Source organism: Lepus europaeus, unplaced genomic scaffold, assembly GCF_033115175.1.
Source record: "Lepus europaeus isolate LE1 unplaced genomic scaffold, mLepTim1.pri SCAFFOLD_29, whole genome shotgun sequence".
Classification (NCBI taxonomy): Eukaryota; Metazoa; Chordata; class Mammalia; order Lagomorpha; family Leporidae; genus Lepus; species Lepus europaeus.
The window spans coordinates 7,445,113-7,471,027 of record NW_026909167.1 but is presented as its reverse complement, the minus strand read 5'-3'; the positions used below and the strand labels follow the sequence as shown (position 1 = coordinate 7,471,027).

Genomic DNA, 25,915 nt, shown 5'->3' with positions numbered 1-25,915 from the left:
CTTAATATTTTCATCTTTGATGCAGACCTTAGGAGGCAGCATTGATGGTTCAAGTAGTTAGATCCATGTCACCTATGTGAGAAACCTAGAGCGTTCCATTTTCCTCAGACTTTTTCAATCCTCCTCATATGTATGTGCAAATAAATGCTATTTCATTTAATCTTGACAACATATTTTTACAGTAGAAGAAATTATAATTAAGTAAGTGGTATAAAGTCATATACCTTATAAGTAAAGACATGAATCTAGGACTGGCTGACTTTAGAAATATGTACTCAAGTGTTCCCGAAGCAATGAAGAAAGTTATAAAATGATAACACAAATTTAGAAAGAATAGAATGTCCAATTGTAGGACACTAATTAAATTGTGAGGTAGCCCCACAATGAAATGTTATATAATCATTATAGATTCTGTGGTTGAGGAATATTTATTGTCTTGGGGAAGTATTTATGTTAGTATGTGAAATACTAAACAGCAGTATATAAAAGTATCATTCCATTTCTTAAATATGTACACACACACATGAACATCAGAAAGAAATACATGAAAAAGCCCCAGTTCTCAGAGTTGTGGTATTTATGTAATATATGAATTTCTTCTTTGTATAATCCATAGTTTACAAATTCTCTACAATGGACATGAACTTTTATAATCAGAAAAAATGAGTCATTTTTTAAAATAAAGGACTACAGGGACTGGCGCCATGGCACAGTAGGCTAGTCCTCCACCTGCAGCACTGGCATTCTGTATGGCATTATTTGTTGAAATGGCTGTTTTTCCCACCATTTAATTGCTTTCACACCTTTGCCAAAAATCTGAATGGGCATATTTGTGTGGTACTGTTCTGTGATTCTGTATTCTGTTGCATTGATCGAATGTCTATCACTTCACGAGAACTGCAGTTTTTTTTTCCTTTATTTGAAAGACAGAGAGAGATAGAAACAGACAGAGAGAGAGGTCTTCCATCTGCTGGCTCACTCCCCACATATCCACAATGGCCAGAGCTGAGACAACCTGAAGCCAGGAGCCAGGAGCCAGGAGCTTATTCCTGGTCTCTCACATGGGTGTAGGGGCCCAAGGACTTGGGCCATCATCTGATGCTTTTCCCAGGCATGTTAACAGGGAGCTAGATCAGAAGAGGAGCAGCCAGATTCGAACAGCACCCATATGGGATGCTGGTGCTGCAGGCTGGGGCTTTAACCCCCTGCAGCACAGTGCCAGCCTCCCACAGCCTTAATTACTGTAGCTTTGTATTAAGTCTTAAATTCAATTTCCTTAGTAGTTATGGGGCTGTCCAAATTATCTGTGTCATATTGGGTAAATTATGACAGTTGTGGTTTTTGAGGAAGTGATCTGTTTCAATTTGTTGACACACTTATGTGTGTAGAGTTGGTTGTAGTGTGCTCTCACCACTCTTTTGATGTCTACACAGTCTGTAGTGATACCCTGATTCCTTTATGATACTGGTCATTTCTGTTTTCTCTTTTTTGTTGTCAGTCTTACTTGTTGAATTCATAGATCTTTTCAGAGAACCAGCTCTTGGTTTCATAGATTTTTTTCTATTGTTTTTAATTTTATTGATTTTCTGATCTTGTTGAGAGAAGAATATTGAAATGTGGATTTTTCTGTTTCTCATTTCAGTTCTACTTTTGCTTCACATATTTTTTTCAGCTAAGTTGTTTCGTTCATATACATTTAGGATTGCTGAGCCATCTTGGTGGATTTAATTTGTCATTGTCTTAATTTCCTTCTCTGTCTCTGGTTATTTTCTTTGCTTTGAAATGTTTTTCTATTTATTTGATCTTAATATATCTTACTTTATTTTAATTAATGCATGTGTGATGTATCTTATTCCATCCTCTTACTTTTGACTTGCTGTATCATTTAAAGTGAGTTATGACATGTACAGTGTGTGTGTGTGTTAGCAGAGTTGGTTCATGGTTTTAACCTACTCTGCCCATATCTGTTTTTTGATTGCTGTATTCAGATAAATGACATTTATAATAATTATGTATGTTAGGGTTTACCTTTTGTTTTTCTATTTTTTCCCTGTCTTTTTTTTCCCTGTCTGGATTACTTAAACATTTTGTTTAGTATTTCAACATACCTGTCATGTCTTTGAGGGCATCTCTATAGATTTTTAGGTGGTTGTTTATCACAGTCCCTTTTGTCATCATTTATCAGTTTTAATGAAAGGAATGTAGATGTTTTATCTCCATAGATGTCATTTTGCCTTCACCTATTCATAATTGCCTTAAATATTTCATCTACACATATTTTGAAGCCACATCAGACAATCTTACAGCAACTTTTGCTTCAATCATTAGACAGAATTGAGAAAATTCAAAAGGAAAAGGAAAGGCTATCATACCTAAACATATTATTGCTTGCCATGTTCTTTCTTTGTCAGTGTTCCAAGAGTCCTTCTTTATATTGCTTCCTTAGTGTCTAGAAAGCTTCCTTCATCTATTCTGTGTTAGTCAGCTGTCTATGGTTGCAACAAAATACTGAAGACAAGCTACTTAGGAGGGAAGGAGGTTTATTTTGGCTCATGGTCTTGGAGATTTCACAGGCCAAAATCAGGTGTCCCTGTTGTTTTGGTGTCTGGTGATGGCATTCTTGCTGGTACTGTCCCCAGGTATCACATGGCTAGAAAGAACACATATCTGGCTGGGTCCGTCTTTATGTTCACCATGATTCAGCCATGGAGACCCTGCCCCAACAACCTGGTCCAATAAGATCATGTCTGAAGGTCCCATTTCTAAACACCTTAATTGGATCAAGTTTCCACCCTCTTTGGACCATTAACCTAAGACTCTGAAGGCCATGTCTTACATATGGACCTTTCCAGAACACCTAAGCTAAGGTCCAAACCATAGCACATCCCTTGGCAGCAAATTCTCTCTGCCTTCTCTTGTCTGAGAATGTTTTTCATTGTCCCTTTGTTCCTAAAGGATGTTATTGTTGGATATAAGATTCTGGGTTGATAGCTCTTTTCTTTTAGCTCTCAAGAGCTCTTCCACTTGTTTCCAGCCTCTACAGGTTCTGATGGGAAATCCACTGTCTTGTTGCTGATGAGAAATCTGTTGCTTCGTTACTGATGGACTGAGGTAAATGTCCGTGCCGGACATGATTTTCACTGACGTCACTGAGGGAGGAGGGGACGGGGTGGGTACCCATCCAGTGAGAAGGAAAATCCTGCCTTCCTGCTTGACTGTTCTGAAGCCACGTGAGGTGGGGTGTGGGATGCCTCTTTTCAGTGTTCTGTGTGGTTGTGAATAGGGTGATGTTTGGCTGGGGTATGGTTGTTGATTAAGTTTTCTGCCTTGCTGAGGTTCACCTTTCTTGATCTTTTGAGTTTTTCCCTTTTTAAGAGAGCAGGGGGAGTTCTGCATCCCTTGGCATTTCTAGTTGCCAGTTTCTTCAGCTCCACATCAGGATGTATGAAGCACAGAGGAAGCCTGCAGAAGTCAGCACTGTGTTGTTCCTTGGGTCTCAGGGCTCTCAGCTTGTCTGCCTCCCCTCTTCACCAAGCAGTCTTCCTGTGCTTGTCTCACATCACATCCAGGGTGCTCGACTGGACATAGCAGGAAGAATAGGCAAATGTCTGCTCTGTATCTACAGAAACAAAGTGTGGACATCATGAAATTTTACCTCCAAATACTAAGAACACAAACACTGTCTGTATAACCTGGAAGTATCACATTCAAGACATTTAACATTGATAGTTATTATTTAATATAGACGTCATATTCACATTACTTCAGTTGTCTGCAAAATGTTCTTTACTGCTAGTGTCTCCTGATCTTGGAGTATGCAGTTTGGTTGAGGCATATCTTTTCTCTGTACTACAGTCTCCCAGCTGTTTTCTTGTCATTTTGTTTTGATCTTTCACTACCTGCAAATCTTTCAAGAGTTCTACATGTCCCTTACCGCATGTCCCACAGTCTGGTTTTGCCTTGATCATGATTAGATCAAGGTTAAAGATTTTGATGGCAGTACTGTGTAGTGGAGTATGCGTGAGCCCCCCTACATCGCTCAGAAAACATGCAGTAACCTGGTTTGATCATGCTTAAAGTGATGGCTCTCAGATCTCGCCAATGCAAAGTTATATAATTTTTATAATTAGTAAGCAATATTTGGGGTACGACTTTTAAAAACCTTTCAGCAGCCCACGCACACGGCCTCTTCTGGCTGGCGCGGGTCAGCTCCATGCAAACGCCGCTAGCCTGGCTCGATGTGGTCCCTGGTCGTGGCCCCCGGACCCGGACCCCGGCCTCACCCCACAGACGCAGGCTGCCGGGCCTGGAGCGCGCACAGTCGCCTTCTCTCGGCGCCTGGTCATAAGCCCTGAAGAAACAGCTCCACATGCGCGGCCACCGCCTCCGCCCTGAGCCTGGACCAGACCTGGACCTCACCAAGAGAGACGCCGCCTGGCCCGGAGGGTTCCTGAGAGCTTGGCGTAGGCTACTTGGGCATCCCATGAAGGGCTGGGCCCGGACCTGCCACGCCCAGGGCGAGTGCGGGGGTTCTCCTAACGCTGTGGCTTTGCGGGATGAGCATGTGAACTCCACACTTCGGGATTAGAACGCGTGGTCGTTGTCTTCCGCAGCACCGGTCCTGTGCCCCACGAATGGTAAAACAGCTGGCTATGGCCGAGCATGCGAGCAGGGCTGCACACGTGAGCGGGGCCCGGCCTTGCCCACAGAAACCTAGGAACTGGGGACCACCTGAGGAGAAGCCTGGGCGATGAGGAGGCTGAAGGCTGTGTACCCTGTTACAAAGAAATTTCCCGAACTGCTATGGGAGGACGCTAGGTGTAAGGCATCCCAGAACTGTGGCACTTGGGAACGGTCGCGATGTGTTTGGCCGTCTGTCCAATAGAGGGAAATAACGGGATTCCGCCAGGCCTCTCAGGAATACTGCGGGTCCATCCCCAAACCGCATGGGTCGCCTAGAAGCCCACACCAAGTCCTGGTGTTCGGCGATACCAGGGCTATCTTGGATTGAAGCTGCTTCTCCCAGACACCCCAAAGTTGAACAGTTCTTAGAACACAGTGCTGACATGTCTCCCTCCAAACAGAGTGGATTTCTGATCAGTGGGATGAGCTGTCTCCTGGCCCATTTTGCTCTTCTCAAAAATTATGTACCAGACACATAGCTCAAAGCAGAACTTTTTCACCATGGCTTTACATAGTTGCAAATTTAATTTCAGACATTCACATAATGACGTTTTAAAATAAAAATTACATCTTTTTTTTTAAAACACCCAATGGAATCTAAACAAAATACATGTAATACCTAGCCTCTAACTAAAAATTTTATAAACAAACTCTTCTTCAAAAGTCAGAGTTTTTTTAAACTCATTTTCTTTGCACTTCCCCCATAGAACCACATCCTAATGTAATCTGTTCTTATGTGTGATGTCATTTTGCAAGGGACCCACACAAGTGCAGTCATCATTCACAGCTTCCATATTTGTGACCTCATCTGGCTGCTAAAACTTGAACTGCTTTACAAGCACATGCCCAGCTGACCTTGGGACAAGGCCATGCTCTGTGTTCTTGTTTAACCTCTCTGTAAATACATGTCCTTTCCTCGGTGTATCTAGTGCCACGTTCTTCACATGTCTGAACATTTTGTTAATGACTTTGCTGTGTTAAATGGTCCCCAAGCATAGTGCCAAAGTGCTGTTTGGTGGTCCCAAATGCAAGAAGGTTGTGATGTGCCTCACAGAGGAAATACGTGTGTTAGATCAGTGCTGTTGGCCATGAGTTCCATGTTAATGAGTCAACATTAAGATACACCCAGAAAAAGGAGGAGCTCCAACAACCTGTACGTGAGGCCACTCCTAACAATGCTATGGTCACATCTATAGTGCATCATGAAGCTATGGAGAAGATGGAAAAACAATGGAATGTGTGGCTTCATGAGATTCTGACAAATAAAAAAGCACAGTAGACAGCATTGTTGTGAGGCTGAAAGCCAAACAGATCTACAGCCACATTACTCAGGTCAAGAACACATGAAGCCCTTCTCAGCTAGTGCAGGCTGGCTGGCACATTTCAAAATACAGTATAGCATGAACAATTTTAAACTTGTAAGCAAGGATGGTTCTGCAGACCAAGAGGCTGCAGAAGAATTTAAAAAATACCTGCTGGATGTTATACATGAAAAGGACTATGTTGGAGAGTAGGTTTTCAATGCAGCTGAGACCAGCTTGTTTTACAAAGATGTTGGCAAACAAACCTATGTAATGCAAATGGCCTCCACAGCCCCTGACTTTAAATGTCTCCAAGACCATTTGTTAGAGACCCAGCTGCTCTCTTCTGATCCAGCTCTCAACTATGACCTGGGATATCAGTAGAAGATGGCCCAAGTCCTTGGGCCCCTGCACCCACATGGGAGACCCGGAAAAAGCTCCTGGCTTTTGGCTTCAGATTGGCACAGCTGCAGCTGTTGCATCCATCTGGAGAGTGAACCAGAGGATGAAAGACCTCTCTCTTTGTCTCTACCTCACTCTGTAACTCTATCTTTCAAATAAATAAAATAAATCCTTTAAAAAACTTTCAAAAACATGAATTAAATATCAATTTTTAATATCATAAAAGCTAGTTTTTTTAAAAAAAAAGATCTTATTTATTTGAGAGGCAAAGTTATAGACAGAGAAAGGCCTTCCATCCATTAGTTCACTCCCCAAATCGTTGCAATGGCAGGAGCTGCACCAATCTGAAGCCAGGAGCCACAAGCTTCCTCTGGCCCTCCCACATTGGTGCAGGGGCCCAAAAACAATTGAGCTATCTTCTATTGCTTTCCCAGGCCATTAGCAGAGAGTTGGACTGGAAGTGGAGCAGCTGAAACTCGAATTGGCACCCATTTGGGATGCCAGCACCTCAGGCAGAGACTTAACCTACTATGCCCAGCACTGGCCCCTACCAGCTCCTCTTCACAATAGAATTCCAATTAATAAATGGATGGAAATGCAAAATCAACACAGTAATGATTATTATAGAGATCATCAATAGGTACTAAAATTACTGGGCTAGAACATAATAAGGTGTTTGCATAAATCTCATCCCTCCCTTCACCCCCCCACACACATTTACAAGATGCTCATAGTCATGGGGGGAATAATGGTGACTTCACAGGGCAGACATGGCCTTACCAAATGATCAAGGTAAATACCAACAGTAGTGAGACATATTCCCTGTCACCTCGGTGGTATTCCTCAGAAAATACTGGACACACCCAAATTGAGGGACATTCTACAATATTACTAATATTTTTAAAGACTATTAAGGTTGTGGGAAAAAAAACTGAGGGACTATTACAAATTAGATGAGACTTGACTACCAAATGCAAGTATCCTGGATTGGATTCTGGATCAGAAAAGACACCCTAATAGGACAGCTGGCAAAATGCAAATAAAGTTTGGGTCAGTGCTCATTTGATTAGCTGGAGGTGTCTAATCATCTTTACTGATGTCCTGGGACTGCTGCCTAATGCTGGTGGATGGCAGCCTCCTGTGCAACACTGCATTTGTCAAAGACAAGCCACAGCTGTAGCCACCACTCCTGCTGAGGGACCAGGCTTCATAGGGTACTTTGTGTTTGGAGTCCCACTGTAGTTGGAAGCCATGTGGTTTGCCTCTTGCTTTTTAGCAGTGAGTGGTGCTGACATGTGGGCAGTTTGGGGCTATGGGAAACTCAGGAAGAGAACAGGCTTGGTTCTCAGAGTTCCTGAATTCAGTTTCCCCAGCCTTACAATGTTCTGTTTCCATGACAACCTTCAGTGCAGCCTCACCCCCAGTTCACATGTGCCCTTTGCTCCTGCGCCCCACAGCCCAGCAGCAGGACTGTCATCTGGCAGGCTCACAGAGCACAGGACTCACATGTTCCATTTCCTGCTGGCACCTGGTGTCCCATGCACAGCTGTGGCTTGGTGGCCTGCTCCATGCCAGGTGCTTTCTTTAAGACAGCAACAAAGGACTTTGCCCTTGTGCTCTGAGTTTTTCTGGTGCCTGGGACTAGTGACGAGGATGCTCACTCGCACTGTTTGTGAGCTAGTGCTGGGTCTGTGTGGTTAATCCTTACAATGGCCTGGGCTGCAGGGAGGGCACAGTCTCATCTGCACTTGAGAAACTGAGGCCTGTGCTGGGGGTGGTGTCACACTAGTGAGTGTGGGTGTGGAGGTCAAGGCTGGGTTACAGGGGTAGGTGATTGAAAAGCTGCTGCTCATTTTCCCATGCCACCATGCCTCTGTGTGTTCTCACTGGTGCAGCAGCAGCAACAGCAGCAGAAGCGGACATGGAGGGCAAGGGCAGTGTATTCTGTGTGACACCACAGTGATGCTGAGACTGCTCCCTGCAGTGAACTCTCCTGGAGCCACCAGAGTCCCCAGGGCAATGAGCAACCTGGCCACACCCACAGTCTAGCCCTTGTGGTCTCAGGACTTCGGTCCAGATCCATCTTACCCACAGCTCTGGCTCGTCAGCATCAAGTGAGTTTAAGCTGGATAACAACCTGTGTTTAAGTGTGTAAAGACCAGGTATACAGGACCCAGACATTACTTTTTAACCAGAAGAGTGCTAACTCCAGCTGTGTAACTATTCCAGACAATAAAGTCACTTCCTGAAATCCCTGCATGTGTGACAGTGATAGAGGACAGATGGCTTAGAGGCCATGGAGAGAATTGTGGGCCCCTTAGGTGTGAAGGGAAAGAAGGATCCAGTTCAGTATTTGTAGTAGGACTAAGGCATAAATCAGTGATTCTATTTTAAAAAAATGCTTATTTATTTATCTGAAAGAGCTAGAGAGAGGGAGTGCTTCTGCCTGCCAGTTCATTCCCCAGATAGCCGCAATGGCCAGCACTGAGCCAGGCTGAAGCCAGGAGCCAGGAGCTTCTTCTGGGTCGCCCATGAGGTTTCAGGGGCCCAAACTCTTGGGCCATCCTCTGCTGCTTCCTCAAGCACATTAGCAGGAAGCTGGATCAGAAGTGGAATGGTCAGGACTCAATCCAGTGCCCACATGGGATGCCAGCACCACAGTTGGTGGCTTTACCCATCACACCATAGCGCCATTCCCCTAGACTTGTCTGTGGGGAGCTACCCCCACATATAGCACTGTCATATGGAATTTTCCATACCTAGCCCTAACCTCGGGTTAAGGCGACCTGTTTACGCCAAGACTTGCCTGAGATATGCAGGTGTTCTAGACCTCTAACTGCATAACAGGATGTTATTGATGTTATTGGTTGTTTGAATTTTATGTAACCTTTTGTTTGTTACGCTATACTGACTCTGTGTAACCATCTTTGAGCTTGTGGGGCTGTGGGTATATATACTCGTTTCTTGCTGTGCTCGGGGCCGGTGGTTGAAGAGCCTCTCAAGAAGGCGGCCTCCAGTCCCTTGTCGCCAAGCTCCCTACCTTGGCTTGAAGGCTTCAAGGCATTAAATGCTGATGAATGGACCAAGTACTGTGTCTTCGCTTAGTTTGTTGAGTGGCCGCCAACACTTGTCCTTTGACTTGAAGTCACTTTGTGGGAATTCTGGTTCAAGTGGTCCCTGTACTGTAAACATTAACCAAAAGAGAGGAGGTGATTCTTTGCATCATAGAATTATGATTAAGGGTTCAGAGCCAGCCTCCTTAGCCTTTACTCTGGCAGCACTGAGACCCCAGCACATCATTTAGCCTTTCTGCCTCAGCTTCTTTACAGGTGATGTGGGGCGACCATGAGGGATGAGTCAGGAAACACACGGTGCTAGGAAAGCCATGGCCACCACCAGGGGTGCTCTTGGTGTTGCGACTGTTACTTGAAAAGTGGGCAGAGTCTTCTAAATTACAGACACCCCAGTGTGACCTGTGCTTACAGAGTTGTTCCAAAATGGCTACTTGAGGCAAAGTCTGCTGGTTACACTGAGCAGGCAGGGGGCCAGCCCCATGTGCAGACTTCTGAGTAGAGCACCAGGGATGTATCCAGACAAGAAGGGAACCAGCAGACTTGCATTTGCCAAACACCTGCTGTATACCCAGTGCTTTACATACATTAGCAGTATCCTGACTCACCTGTGTCCTCCAGTACCCATGGTCCCCAAGGCCCTGGAGCACAGGTGTGAGAGGAAGGTGTCTCTGGGAGCCTCACTAGCATTTTGGCCCTAACACACCTCATGGTGATATTCTAATCTGAACTGCTGGACACTGTTGGATGGCAGCTGCCCCAGCACCACTCTCAAGGTCCCCTCCTGAGTGTGTGTGGACAGAGAAATGAGGGGTGGGCATCCAGCAGCCTTCAACCTGAAATAGCCTTTGGACACCAAGGGAGGGAGAGCTGAAAGGCATCCTTTTAAAGCAGAAATGTGCCATGGATTTGAAAGGTTCTTCTGGAGCAAAATGCCCATGGGGGGCAGGAGGGAGTGCCACAAAATTCACAGGCAGGTTTCCCGACACTGGAAGACTAGTAATTCTTGGAGCTAACCTGAGACTGACAAGCCCAGATTCCGGTCAGGTCTAAATTAGAAATTGCCAAAGGAAAAACAATGATGATGCAGGCCCCCAAGAGAGACCCGGGGGAAGTCTGTACATTCATGTGTCCAACAGACTGGCAGTCAGAAAGGGCCCTGGGGACAGACACTCTGTCTCTGAGTGCCAGGTGCCACTGCTGTGTTTATGGCGGGGACAAGAAGCTGTGCCCTTGACACTCAGCCCTAGGTGAGTCCCTTCCTTCTGTTTTCCTCACCTTTCCCTTATCTTTCTGGACTTTGCTTGCTCTGGGAACTCACACTGGTCTTGCCCGGCCCATGGCTTGGGAACCTGGATAGGAAAGGCTCCTAGTGGAGCTGTTGGCTGGCTGTGTGGAGGCCCTGGGGTGGGGGTGGGGCTGCCTCCACCTGTGGGCAGAGGGTGGTGGCCTACATAGCTACACAGAGAGGCATGAAGCTCTCAGCTCTCTTACACCTGTGTGTTTGGTCCTTAAATTTCCAAGTCTTAACTAAATTGTTTCATTCGCACCATACACGCGATCCAGCATTTGAAGACTGGATAGAGTTAGACAAATACAGAGAGCCTGAGAATGCTAGAGGAGGAGGAGACCTTGTAGTGGCAAGCAGCCATTCTGGCACTTCATTTGGCTCTGTCCCTGTGTCTCGTGGAGCACTGAGCCTGCAGGTGGGGAGGGAGCATAGGACAGCACGGAGCACATCTGCCTTCTCTAACCACTGCACAGCTTTATTGAAAAGCTGGAGAGGCCGGCTCCGTGGCTCACTTGGCTAATCCTCCACCTGCGGCACCAGCATCCCATATGGGCACCGGGTTCTAGTCCCGGCTGCTCCTATTCCAGTCCGCTCTCTGCTGTGGCCCGGGAAGGCAGTGGAGATGGCCTAAGTGCTTGGGCCCTGCACCCACATGGGAGACCAGCAGGAAACACCTGGATCCTGGCTTTGGATCGGCACAGCTCCAGCCATAGTGACCATTTGGGGGGTGAAACAATGGAAGGAAGACCTCTCTCTCTCTCTCTCTCTAACTCTGTCAAATAAAACAAGAGAAGAAAACCTGGAAGGATAAGAGAGGCACCATTGGGTGACTAGGTTGCAAGGCCCCTCTCCATATGGGAGTCCAGGCTGCTGACCCCCCTGTACCCATGCTGCCCTGGGGCATGCACACATGTCTCTGGACCCGGGTGAGGCTTGAGAGAGGAGATGTGTGTGCAGGTTCTGTGTGCACCATCAAATTTGTCTAGAGGGGATGGTCAGTAGACCATGCTGCTCACGTGGGTAACAGCAGCCCCACAGACACACCTCCTGACACGTGTGCTAGATGGGGCAGCCAAGGCCAGCAAGGCTCAGCCTTGCCACTTCCCTTGCTTACAAAAGCATTGGTTCAGGCCGGTGCTGCAGCTCAATAGGCTATTCCTCCACCTTGCAGCACCGGCACATTGGGTTCTAGTCCTGGTCGGGGTGCCGGATTCTGTCCCAGTTGCCCCTCTTCCAGGCCAGCTCTCTGCTGTGGCCAGAGAGTGCAGTGGAGGATGGCCCAAGTGCTTGGGCCCTGCACCCCATGGGAGACCAGGAGAAGCACCTGGCTTCTGCCTTCGGATCAGCGCAGTGCGCCGGCCGCAGCGCGCCTGCCGCAGCACGCCTGCCGCAGCACGCCGGCCGCGGCGGCCATTGGAGGGTGAACCAACGGCAAAGGAAGACCTTTCTCTCTCTCTCTCTCTCACTGTCCACTCTGCCTGTCAAAAAAAAAAAAAAAGGCATTGGTTCTCTTCAGGGTGTTGTGTGATTTGGACAGATTCAAACGCTGCAGGTTGACAGAGTGCTCTTGTGGCTGCCATTACAGTTGCGTCACCGGGGGCAGACAGTTGGCTCAGCACTGCCAGGGCCAAGCCCGGAGAGCTTTGCTGCCCTGCAGTGAACGGGCTTAGCACCTTTTTTAGCCTCCCATGTTCTACAGGTTATCCTAGATTGCTGCCCCCTCGTGGCCATTGCTGCAGTGACACCAGTGAAGTCACGAGTGCTTGCAGTCACACCTGTGTTAGACTCAGTCTGGCTGAGTCCCTCTGAATCGGCTTTCTGAGTCTGAATCTAACAGTGCATTTGCAGTAGGAACTGCTGAAATGGGCCTCTGACTCCCCCTGCCACCCATCCTTTCTCTCAGAGGGGAGAGGGTTTCCCGGGCTGGCGCGATGTTGACCTGCGTCTGCAGACGGACCGGCTCGCAAACTCGTCTGTGTTGATTTCCAGCTGCATGGCCTTGGACAGCGTCTTTGTGCCTCCGTTTCATCATCCTTGAAGTGGGGTGGCCAGGATTCAGCGAGGGCCACATAGTGTGCCCAGTCCTCCCGCCACCTGGGGCTTTTCCATCGTCCACTTTCTACTGTTTGTGCCTTTCTTTCCTGTGGCACAACAACATTTGTGGCTTGCCTGTCTTAAAACACCTGTTCTTTGACCCTGAGTCCTGAGGAGCCCCATCCTTGATGTCTCTGCCCCTTCACTCCTGGACCCTAGGGCTCATCACTTCCCTCCTTGGTCCAGGGAACCGGTCCCTGCTGAGGTCACCTGGGTTCTCCCCAGCAGCCAGCCATGACAACGGTCAGCCCAAGTTGTCCCCTGAAGTGTGCTGAAGACCAGGCCCCACCCCACCCAGACAGCCACTGCAGTAAATCAGACCAGGACTCATTACCAGTGAAAGTGTTTAATAGTTAAATTATTTAAATAGACTTTTCCATGGGAAGTCATAATCGCATCCGTTTTTGCAAGAGCAGGAATACAAAGAGTGCACACCCTTAGAGGGAACGAAGAGCCAGCCCTGCACGCGTTCACTGCCGGAGTGGGGACAGGGCTTGAACTCTGCATGCAGGCTGTACTCAGCGGGGAAGCGAAAACGAGAGTGCCCCACCACCACCGGGGGCGATGTGGGGCAGGGGCTGGGGACCCAGTGGGGCAGGCACCCCTAGGAGCCTCCCAGGGCTGAGCAGAGCACAGGGGGATTGTGCAGGCATGGGAGGGACTCAAGCTTGGCAGTTTTCCATCAGTTTTAGGCTTGGCTTCTCGGAGCCATGTTCAGATTAGGGGGCTGGTGGTGGGGAGAGCAGGGATGGGCAGGCATGGCGGGAGTGGTCCTGCCTCCTCCAAGCTCTTGTTGGGGGTGAGGCCAGTTCTGCCCTGAGAAGCAATGAAAAGATTTGCCAGAATGTAGCTTGTGCAGTGGCTGTCACTTTCCACATGCCTCCTGCATGGGCTGTAAAACAAGTATTGTTTCCTCATATGGTTAGCTTCCTCCAACCCCCAACGCTGCTGCCAACCTTTTTCCTCATGGCCTCTGGGGCTGGGACCTCCATCAGGTTTGCTGGTGGAAGGAAAGGCCACACCCCTTCCTGCAATCCTGAGCCTGCACCTGTGGCCTCCCCAGGGACAGCCACCTGTACCTCCACCAACTGAGAAGGCCAGGCAGCCCCCAGCCGGCAGAGCTACCCCAACCCCGCCAGCCCTGGGCTCTTGCAGGCAGCCAACACCTGATGCCTGTGGCTGGGGGAGGAAGCGTGGCCTGCCAGAGGTTGAGGCTGCTTCCTTGGTTCCCACACAGCTTGAGATAGGAAAGATTCTTGTTTTTTCACTGCTCCCTGGCCTCTTCCTCTGAGGATGTGGGCTGGGTGCATGAGTGTGTGTTAGAGAGATGGGGGTGGTACGTCCATGCACACAGATGCCCATGGAGGACACACCCCCTGATCTGGCTCTACCTAGGAAAACCCAAAACTGCCAAACCTGAAGTGGAGGAAAGCGGTTCCACAGCACAACCACATGCACACACACCAGCACATGCACCGCGACAGACACATGGCTCCAGCGATCTTGGACGCACCACTGCATGCGGCTGCTTTCAAATATACAGAATTCACAAAACATAAAATTTGGCATATCTGTGAGATCTCCAAGGTTCTCAATAATGCAAAATAAAAAATACAAAAGAGATAAGTTGGGGTCCCCGGCCTCCCTCCCAGTGCCATCCATTTGCTTGCGTCTCTTACATACATACAACTTGCATGGTCTAATGAAGTGCACAGAAAACTCGTTTTATTTAATACATATTTTCTTGTTGTCAGAACACCGATCCTTGCTCGGCATCCTCCAGTCTCCTCAGTCAGCCCTGCTTCCCTCCCGGGTGCAGTCTGTGCTTGGTGGTGCCGGCGGAGCAAGGCAGTGAAGTCCACAGCCTCTCCCAGCCAGAGCCCCTGCCCATAAGCTCCTTAGGCGGGGCCGGGCCCACAGCCTCTGCCGAAGATGAAAGCCTCACAAGGAAAAGCAGACCCCTCAAGATCTCTGCGTCACCCGGGCCAGAGTCCAGGCTCCCTCAGCTCCGCTGTGGGCCACAGGGCCAGTCACCAGCACATGTCATAGCATCATGTGGACAGCTCCAGATTCAGTCGAGTGGAGCCTCATCTTTTCCAGAGGGAAACATCTTATGTCAGCCTGGTGCTCACAGGGCACTGGCACCCAAGGCCTGGCACAGAGGCCTCACCCACCAGCAGAGGCAGAAGCTGCTTCTGGAGGCAAAGTGGAAGATCTCAGGCACACAGCCCGGGGGCTGGAGCCAGGCTGCCCACACCCTCCTGACAACATTTCCCGCTGAGGCCAGGCTGCCTGGTGCCCATGCGCAGCTGCTGAGTGGGGCCTGCCATTGAGGAAGTACCTCATCATCTCATCTTTGCCCTTGACCTTGACCACATCCCAGCACTCCAGCTGGTATGTGTTGGTGGCCAGCACCTGGTACATGTCTGTGTTGACCTGGGAGGCAAAGGAGAAAGGACAGACTACTGATGACCTCAGCCATGAACTGACCTGGGGGCACAGCCTGCACTGTGCTGCTGTCCTGACACAGGGGTGGGCTAGCTGGTGCACTATGGGGGCTCCTCCTGAGATGTGCTCCTTGGAAGAGACCCCAACAGGGGCAGACACTGTGCTGGGGACTCTCACATCCCATATTAGGGTACTGACTGGAGCCCTAGCTCCTCTGCTTCCAATCCAGCTTCCTGTTGATGTGATCAGGAGGTGGTGGTGATGGCCCAAGTATTTAAGTCTCTGCTGCTCACACAGGAGACCCTCAGATGGGGTTCTGGGCTCCTGGCTTTGGCCTGACCCAGCCCTGGCTACTGGAGGCATTTGGGAAGTGAAACAGCAGATGGGAAATCTCTTCCTTGCTCTGTCACTCTCTTTCAAATGAAAGAAAAGGAGAGAAAAGAGAAGGAAGGAGAGGAGCAGACTGTGATGACGGCCATTATTCTCTGCACCTGCTCCATCTGTGTCAGGCACCATGAAGAGCATCGACGGGTGCCACTCCATTGTTACTTGAAGTGCGGAGGACTTGTTCTCACTCCACATGAGGCCAGGGGCAGACAGCAAGGGCCAGGGGCTTCCACAGCAGGCTGACATGGCTGCAGCCAGCACCCCAGTGTGCACCCAGTGCACCACATAGGAGTCGCACTCTGTATCAGACCAGACTTACAAGGTGGTGCTCACCACCATGTGAGAGCCACTGTGCAGCTCATTTCATCTCTGTGAGCCAGCTGCTGCTATTCTCTGGCCCAGGAGAGCTGAGTCACTTGCCTGCAGTCACAGTCAGTGAACAGCCCTGCCAGGCTGTGGTTCAGATCTCATGCATGTCTCTGCATTTGCTGGAGGCCTCATTACTGGCACCCTGCTACTGCTGGGTAAACCTCGAGCAGGGTGGGCCCACTGCCTCACAGGAGGACCAACAGCCCTTCCTGAGCACAACTGGAGAGGGTTCCAGCCCAGAGACTGGAAGGTTTGAGGAAGACTGGGTGGGCTGCTGAAGGGTGACCCTCCTCTGTCGTGACCATGGTTCCTGCTGCAGTGTGGCCTCGGTGGATGTGGGGTGCTGGGTTCCTAGGGTGATTGCACACTGAGACCTCATGCCTGGCCCCAGGTGGAGCAGAAGTCTTGCAAATGAACCTGCCCCTCTCCCCCATCTCTCATCAGAATCCTAATTCCCATCTCACCAGTTCCTTGCTTCCTTTTGGTCCTAACCCCTCAGCTGCATGCACAGCCAGCCAGGCCTATGCTGGGTCAGCCCCATTGCTCAGCCCCCTGCAGGGAAAAGGGATAGGGGAACATTTAAGCAGTGTTTGTTTTATATTAATGTTAGCCATCGCAAAACACACCGGACACCAGAGTAAGGGAAAGGGTTTATTGGGGAACACCCAGCAGACCGGAGTGAAGGGGCAGTGAAGGGAAAGAGAGAGTATAAGAGAGAGAGCCAGAGGAGAGGAGCTAGTGAGGAGAGAAGATAGAGCAGAGAGTAGGAGAGGAGAGCAGACAGTAGGAGAGGAGAGCTAAGAGAGCAGAACCAAGAGAGAAGAGCCAAGAGGGCACATGTTCAGGAACAGGCCCTTTTAAAACTTTGCCTGAGGGTTGTCGGAGAAGCAGCAGTGAATCCCATTAGGATGGGGGTGGAGCCTGGCTCGGGTAGCTGGGCCATGCTGCCACCTGGCTAAAACTACGCCACTTTCCTAACAGTGTTGGCTTTGGCAAAAAGGCCCTAAGTAGCAGAGTTGATTAAGCTGATACTTGGGATGCCTGCATTTGTATTGGAAAGCCTGGGTTTGAGTACTGGCTCCTCTGCTTCTATTCCAGCTTCCTGCTAATGCACACCATGGGAGACAACAGGTGGTGACTCAAATACTTGGGTCCTTTCCATCCATGTGGGAGACCTGGAGTGAGTTCTGGGCTCCTGGCTTTGGCCTGGCCCTGTCCTGGATGTTGTGGGCATTTGAGGGGTGAACCAGCATGTGGAAGATCTCTCTTCTGTCTCTTCGACACTCTGTGTGTGTGTCTGTGTGTGTGTGTGTGTTTCCCTGCCTTTCAAATAAAATGAAAATAAGTAGTCAATTGAAAACCTTTTTAAAAACAGTACAATTAGCACTTGGGGAAACCAAAGCCAGGGAAGCTGAGCTCCCCGGCCTTTCAGGGACCTGGGGCACAGGGCAGTGCAGGACAAGAGCCTCATTCACAGCCTCATTGTTGTCCAACTGGGGCAGGAAGAATCAAGGAAGGCCTGATCCAAAGGCATGCAGCCGGAGGCAGCAGGCAAGTGCACCTGGCCATCCCCCCTGAATCTTGCTGCAGAAATTTTGACTGGGAACTACAGGTGGCCTGCCCTGAGGATGATTTAGCTCTAGACAGAGGCCACAGGGTGGGTAAGGTATCGGGGTGCTCCCGTACTCACCTGGATGTGGTCAGGCACGCCAGTGCTGTCTATATGGCTGGCCACATTCACCATGTTGCCCCAGATGTCAGATGTCTTACTGGGTGGGGCTTACGCTCCTGATCACCCCAGCCACCATGGGGCCAATGTTGAGTCCTGTGGAGTTAGAGGTCAGCTATGCTCATCAAGTGAAGACCAACCCTTGCCTACCAGGGGTGCCCCAGGCCTGAGGCCATACACAGCCCTGCAGTCTCCCACTCCCCTGCTCCCACAAAATACTTGGGAATCAGGACCACAGGAACTCACCCCCATGTTCTCACCACCCAGCCCATACTCAGATCCTGAAAGTCCAGTGCCAACAGCACCCCCGTCAAGGTCTCCAGTGTCCTTGTCCATAACCCAGTTGCCTTTTCCTGACAGCCCCTCTCTTGGTGGCCACTGAAGTGCTTGCTAACTCAAGACTCCTGCTTTTTCTCTCCATCCCTCTGACTTGCTCCCCACCATCCTCAGGTTCCTGTCTCATCTCCCTGCCCCACCATTTCTCTCCAAGTCATCCTGCTCCTGAACCTGAGTCAGGGTGGACAGTGCAGAGACCAGCTCCGGGCAACATCTGGGCTCTACCTTCCCAGTCCCCACCAAGGCACTAACCCGCAACCTGCCTGGGAGTCTGGGCTCAGCTGCTTCTCCCAGCCAAGCATCTTCCCTGCCTCCTGTGTCTACACTAGTCCTGCCCTCATCCATCAGGCTTGGTCTGCCTTGTCCAGACATTTCCTGTCCCATCTCCAAGTGTCAGGGCATTCCTTCCTAGTATATAAACCATCTCCCTCGTGCTGGTGCTTGCTTGTTCTCATGTGGGGTGGGACTGAGAACACAGCAAGCGCCAACCTAGGCCCTGGGGGCCACACAGTCAACAGCTCACAAGTCCTCCTGGTTGGTCCTGTCACAGAGCTTTTTACCCCACATGCTATTCCCCAACTAGACTATCTACCTCCTGACCATGAATGAGCTCCAGGTGGCTTCAGATGACTTCCAAAGGCCACGCCCATCAGAGGAGTGGTTCCTGAGTAGGAGGGAAGGCATGGGCAACACGATGCTCCTGACTGCCTTCTACAACTAGTAGATTCTATCACTCAACTCCTAGTCCTGGCCCAACACAGGAGGTGAGACAGCTGGAGGAAAACACACACCCATGCAGGTGGGCAAGATGGGCATGAGGCAGAGGCAAAGAAGAAGGGCACCTTTGCACAAACCCAAGAACAAAGGAGGCACAAACATGAGCTGCAGGTGGGTCCGGGTAGCCCCAGCCAGCTGTGCCTGGGCTCTCCAGCAGCCAACACAAGTCCACAAGCATTGTGACCACAGCAGGAAACAGCTCCTTGAGGGAGAGGCCAGAATGAAAGATTGGAGGATGGCTTTGATCACAATACTGTCTCTCAGGCATCCAATCTTTCCATTAATGTGCTCCTTCTAAGAACGGCAATGCCAATGTTCTTGTTGACAAATTACTGCTACTTTTTAAAATTAGAAATCTGAATCATTTACAGCTTGTGACGCACACAGGTTGTGGACGATGCATTGAAGTCCAGCTCTCTCCGGAAGCATCCTTTACCTCCACTACCTCCAGATCCATGCACAGCTAAGTTTCTACCAAAAAAGTCACTCCCACTGCACAGGACTGTGCTCCTTGGTAAGACCCACATCAAGCATGGATGCAGGGCAGCATCACTGTGAGCTGTGCATGACACCCTATTTGGAGCTGTGATTTTGAAATCAGGGTGTGCACACTGCAAGGCAGGGCAGTGAGTGGGCATGTGCAGAGATGCATGCAGATTTTGATTATATCATTTTTTGACAGGCAGAGTTAGACAGTGAGAGAGAGAGACAGAGAGAAAGGTCTTCCTTCTGTTGGTTCACCCCCCAAATGGCCACTGTGGGCAGTGTGCTGTGCCGATCCAAAGCCAGGAGCCAGGTTCTTCCTCCTGGTCTCCTATGTGGGTGCAGGGCCCAAGGACTTGGGCCATCCTCCACTGCCTTCCCAGGCCACAGCAGAGAACTGGACTAGAAGAGGAGCAACCGGGACAGAATCCGGCACCCCAACTGGGACTAGAACTCGGGGTGCTGGCACTGCAGGTGGAGGATTAGCCTAGTGAGCTGTGGTGCCGGTCTCATTGTATCATTCTCTCAGCTCTCTATAGGATCAGAACTTATCCAGAGAAAAGGCTGGGGTGGTTAAGATGACAAAATACAAGAAAGGGAAAATATGATGTTGGGGCAAAGATTTCCTGAACGAGTCAAATGTAATCCTATTTATTCTGAAACTGACCCAGGGCCTCTGCCTTGGGGATGCCACCCCATTCATCAAGGGTGAGATATGTGACAAAGGAGCCCAGGGAAAATCCTGGGTCTTCTCACACGCTCATCTTCACTCTCTCCACTATGTGTAGATCAGGAAAGCCTCCATGGCAGCTGCAGGTTCTGCTCCCTGCCCTGGCTCAGTGATGACCCCACTCCCCCACTTTCATTTTTAAGATTATTCTGGGGTTGGCACTGTGGCGTGGTAGATTGAGCTCTGCCTGCAATGCCGGAATTCCATATGGGCACTGGTTTTGGTCCAGCTGCTCCACTTCCAATCCATTCTCTGCTATGGCCTAGGAAAGCCATGGAAGATGGCCCAGTGCTTGGGCCCCTGCACCCACAGGGTGAGGGGGAGACCTTGAAGGAGATCCTGGCTCTTGGCTTCAAATTGGGTCAGCTCTAGCTGTTGTAGCCATCTGGCTAGTGAACCAGCAGATAGAAGACCTCTCTCTCTGACTCTCCATCTTTCTGTCTGTAATTCTGCCTGTTAAATAAATCAATAAATCTTTCTTAAAAATATTATCCTAAATGTTAAGGCATAATCATTTCATTGTCCACAGGACATGATTCTTTTCATATTTCTTTTCTAAAAATGTCACTTTATTCATTTTACTTTTCTAGCTGTTCTGCAGACTCTATAGTCAGTACTTTTGTACATTCCCAAATGTAATGACTTGTGTTCCTATACTTTCTATTGGAAATGTGTCACATATTTGCTTCTTTTATTTCTCATTTTTACTGAATCAATCTGGAACACTTTAGCTCATAACACAGTGATTAGGTCAGCACTGCTGGGAACAAATGGTATCATTTGCCTGTGGGGCAGCCCACGTGGAGCACAGCACAGAGCCTCCAGGCAGGTTCAAACAGGGGTGTGGCAAGGAGTAGGGGCATGTCCTTCCCATGGGTCACTGGTGTCTGCCACTGACCCCTAGTAGCACATACAGGATGGGTCAGGGGAGTGCCCAGGGCCCTGATCATAGATCTTCATCTGTAAGTTGATGAAGGAGTGCTTGTTGATGTATTTCGTTTGGTCCATCAGCTTCATGGCAAAGTCAGCCAGAGCTTTGATGTGTGTCTTGCCCAGTTTGTCATAGGTGGAGTCATCAAGGCCCGAGGCATCCATGTCAGTGCTGCTGATGGCCTTGATCTTCTCCAGCTGCCTCACTGATGATCTGGACAGAAGGCGGCCACACACGGGTCATCTGAGGCAGGGACACTGAGGTCCCCAGAGAAGAGCAGTACTGTCTTCCTTCACAGCCTCCATCACCAGCAGAGTGAAGCTGCTGACACTTCCCAAGGTAGCCAGGCCTCCTGCACCCTGCCTACATGCTGTAGAGCAACTGTGGCCTATGCACCCCACCCCTAGAGAGCCCTATGGACACTCATCACCTCTGGGTCTTGTGTCCCCGACAGGGTCTGCATGGCCATCTCCTCCCTCACTGGCTTACAACCCCACCCCATCCTAGGAAACTTGTTCATCCTTGCCTGGTGGGCCTCATTCTGGCCCTGCAAAAGCCTTCCCAGTACCATCTCCTCCAACTCCATGCAACTCACTGCCCTAGGGGTCTCCTGGGTTGTTTGCAGCACTGCCCAGGCCCAGCCACACCAGCCTCCTCCTCTTTGTGCTCCATGTCCATGCCCTGTGCTCCTGCAGGGGTTACCCCCTCACTGCCCTATTGAGACTGCTTTATTAGGCTCAGCATCCCTGGGGCAGCCACACCCTGGGCACTCCAGGAGGTGGAACAAGATTTAATGGCCATCCCTGCAACCCAGGGCCTTGTGTCTTTGGCCTGCCTCTCCCCTTAGCCTGGGACTCCTCCTTCTCTTGATCTTCTCTAGGCCCCAATCACAGACACTAGACAGTGGAGTGACTGGTGAGCCAGCTGGGCAGGGCTTGCAAGTTTAAGTTCCAACAGCCTGGGCAGAACCCTTAGCTTTGCCACTTAACGGCAGTGACCTTGAGCAAGACCCTGCAGGTTCATGGGCCTCAGTGCCTCATCTGTAACATGTATGCAAGGCACCCATGAAGTGCCCAGGACAGTGATGCCGGGCTCCCACATCACTGTCCATACCTGAACGCTGAACCACAGGACACCCTCCCCAGGTCAGCACCTTGTCAAAGCCAGCAATGATCTCGTTGAACAGCTGCGGGCATTCAACACCCTTGTTGTTGGCCTCCAGCTCCACCTAGAACTCAGAGAAGCTGGTGATGGAGGTGAACGTGACAGCCACGAACTCACAGGACTGGTAGTACAGCTTGTCATTGTGCCACTCCCAGGCCATGAAGTAGGCGGTCATGTCCTTGGACAGGACATTGCACAGCAGCCACCAGTTGTAGGCCTCCAGCTCCTCCCTGTCCTCTTTCTCCTCCGTGCCTGGGGACACAGGAAGTGGTGAAAGGGAGGTGGCCGCACCAGGCCCAGAGTTTCATCATGTGCCCCAGCCAGCTCTCCTTCCCTCTCTGCTACCTCTACGGCAAGCCTTCCCTAAAGAGCACACCCTTGGCAAAGGGAGAAGAAAGGCATTGGTGAGCATGCATTCTCCCTGCCTGCCTCTGGGGAAGTGAAGCCCACGAGGGTGTTGGCCTTGGAGGAGGGAGGCCCTGTGAAGACACAGGTCCTGGAGGAGGGGCTGGGATGTGCCCAGCAGTAGAGGAAGGTATGGTCCAATGCCCACATCCCAGTTGGCCCTCCGGCTCCCCCAGTCTCTGAACCTTGTGTTTTCCTTTCAGTATCAGAAAGTACACCAGAAAAGCATGTGGCCAGGGCCTAGGACTGATCCCTTGGGTGGGGCAGGGACCCCCAAAGCCTTGTCTAAGCTCAGATTCCTGTGAGAGAGGACTCATCACAGAGACAGATGTGGCCAGGAGGTACCAGCCATGGCTAGAGAAGGACACCACCACTGGCTTTGGCTTCCCCTGGTTTGGGCCCAGGGTCTGTACAGATGGCATTAATGGTCACTCAGCCCTCACCCAAGTTAAAGGGCCAGTGCTGAGCTCTCTGATCAGGAGGTCCATAGTGACCCACAGGGGGCCAATGCAAAGAGGCATTGGTACAGCCACTCATCCAAGCAGAGTGCTATGGGGACACAGGACCACAGGGCAGAGGAAGCCAGCTTCCTCACCCTGGGGGCAGACAGGATGCTCACCCTTTACCTGGCAGTGAGCACTGGAATGCGGGCAGGTAAGGCCCATTAGCAGGACTGTTTAAAGGCTGCAGCCAGCCTGCTCACTTCAATGTAGATGCCTTTCTATCAGCTGCAACCAGAATCCCAAGCAGGGCCAGGACTGCAGCTTAGGGCCCTGATTCTCACCTGGTGGGGGGGTGGGGGTGGAGATGGGGCTTTCCCTAGGGAAGGAACTGGCACAGCTTCCCAAGGCTGTAGGACCTGGGTCCAGGCACCAGCACTGTAGCACAGCAGGTTAAGCTGTGAGTTAACCTAGGAGTGCTGGTTTGCATACCAACTGCTGTGCTTCTGATCTGCCTTCCTGCTAAAGCACCTGGGAAAGCAATGGAGGATGGCCTAAGTGCTTGGGCCCCTGCACCCACATGGGAGACCTAGATGGAGTTCCTGGCTTCTGGCATCAGCCTGGACCAGTCCAGGCAATTGTGGCCATTTGGTGAGTGAACCAGCAGATGAAAGTTTCTCTCTGTCTCTCTCCCTTCATCTGTTACTCTGTGTGCAAAATAAATACACAAATCTTTCTTAAAGAAAACCTGGGAACAAGAGGAGGGAAACTCAGAGCAGAGGCTCTGGGGCCCCAAAGCCCAACCACCAAAACTTGCCCCACAGGTGGCCAGATCTCCTGACTGTGCTGTCCATAGCATGAGGTCTCCAGGATCCACTGGACACGGGGCTGTGAAGATTGGGGACATGCCTCAGGAGACTCCTGGACCCTTAGAATCCCCACTTTCCACACGATACCCTCGGATGCCAGGCAGGTCCCAGGCTTCCAGCTCAGGGGTCTCTGCTTCTGTGGGGTGGGGGGCACTTTGGCCATGCCCTACCCCAGGAATAAGCTTCCCGCTCCCAGGTGTGCCAAGGGATGATGGAGCATGGGTTCCTTATTTCTCCTGGGGGGTGTCCCATGGAGGAGCTGCAGCCACTGATCCACCTGCCTTGACCAATACCCCAGAAGTCTGACAGCCTGGCTCTAGCACCTGCTGAGACCACATGCCTGGGCCCCACCCCAGGCCCAGGCACACTGTAGCTCCTTTCATCCTGCCCTGCCCCCCAGCAGGTGACAGAAATGGGACACTGTCCTTTCCAGAGAGCATCTGAACAGAGCATCAGGCAGAATGGTGTGGAGGATGCAGACAGCTCAATCTCCAGGGCCCAGCAAGGCACTCCTGCCACCCCTGGGGGACCTCCCAGCACACACCATTGCCAATTGCTTGTGTGGCTGCATCTTTGCCTGGCGGGAAGGCTCAGGGGTCCACAGCCTCTTGATGCCCTCATAGGGTCAATCTGAAGGAGGGGACAAGAGTAGGTTCTACTGAGAACTGAGACCTGTTGGTTGGGCCAGGAGGAGGCCTGCGGCTAAGGGGGCTCCTTCTGCAAGTGCCTCTGGAAAGCAAAGGCCCCAGGCCTCCCCAACTCTCTGTCAGCCCCCACCTAGGCTCTAGGTCCCCCTGCAAGGGGCAGCTGGGAAGCTTGGGCAGGGTCAGAGGCTGTGTCCCCACACCAAGTGTCTGCTGGGGACATATTTGACATTGTCCCTAGGAACAAACTTGCTAGCCTGCTGGGGACTTGAGTGGAGTTGGGTGGCCTGGGCTAGCAGGGACCAGCTCCTGTCCCACACACCCACATATGTACACACATGTGACAGATACCAAGCTGGAGTCTGCCCGGGTGAGCCACTGAGGAGGGCATGGGCTCACTGCCTGAGTATGTCCAGGAAGCCATGGCCTGAGTCTTCACATGAGCCTGCAGGTCACAGAATAGCAAGCTCCTTAAGACTGACAAGGACTGGGGCCACAGTGTGGCATAGCAGGTAAAGCTGCCACCTGCAGCACTAGTATCCCATCCCGTGGGTGCTAGTTCGAGTCTCAGCTGTTCCACTTCCAGGCCAGCTCTCTGCTATGGCCTGGGAAAGCAATAGAAGATTGCCCAAGTCAGGAAGCTCTTGGCTTCAGATTGGCACAGCTCCAGACATTGCAGCCACCTGGGGAGTGAACCAGTGGATAGAGGATCTCTCTCTCTCTCCTTCCTTCCTTCCTTCCTTCCTTCCTTCCTTCCTTCCTTCCTTCCTTCCTTCCTTCCTTCCTTCCTCTTTCTTTTCTTTCTCTCTCACTCCTTCCTTCCTCCCTCTCTCCCTCTCTCCCTCTCTCATTGCCTCTTCCTCTCTGTAACTCTGCTTTTCAAATAAATAAATAAACTATTTTTAAAAAGACTGACAAGGACCAAGGGTCTAAGAGAGATGGATGAGCACATGCAAAGGGACCTACTGCAGAGGACCCTGGACCACAGCCAGGGGGCAGCAGGCAGGACCGGACCTTGCTGCCAACTTCCCACAGGGGTGCTGCAAGGGAGATATTGGTGCATTCTAGGATGATGGGGCACTGCATCAGACAACACCCAGCTGTGGCTTCTTCCTGTTTATGGGGCAGACAGGCACCTCCTGGTTCCCTTCAGCAGCCTGACTGAGAACTGGGGCTCTGCAGCCTGTGGGAGGGCACCCTGAGGTGCTGCAGAGACAGTGTGTGGGTGACAGGCTGGGCTGCAGGCACGCTCTCCTCCAGGGCCATGCAACACAAGTGAGCTGCATAACAGTGGCTGTCTCTGGGAGGTGAGGAGGATTAAGGAGGCAGAGGCTGGGCTGTGGCTGCACAGGTAACAAGGA

The 25,915-nt window shown here is 50.7% G+C and overlaps 1 long non-coding RNA gene across 1 annotated transcript in view; it reads right to left on the bottom strand.

Annotated features, from left to right (window-relative positions):
- Window positions 1–298: 298 nt before the first annotated feature.
- Window positions 299–25,915, bottom strand: part of LOC133754840 (uncharacterized) — a 41,067-nt gene continuing 15,450 nt past the window's right edge. Inside the window, exon 3 of the long non-coding RNA XR_009865303.1 lies at window positions 299–3,619. This is a non-coding gene — a long non-coding RNA (uncharacterized LOC133754840). The remainder of the gene's footprint in view (window positions 3,620–25,915) is intronic.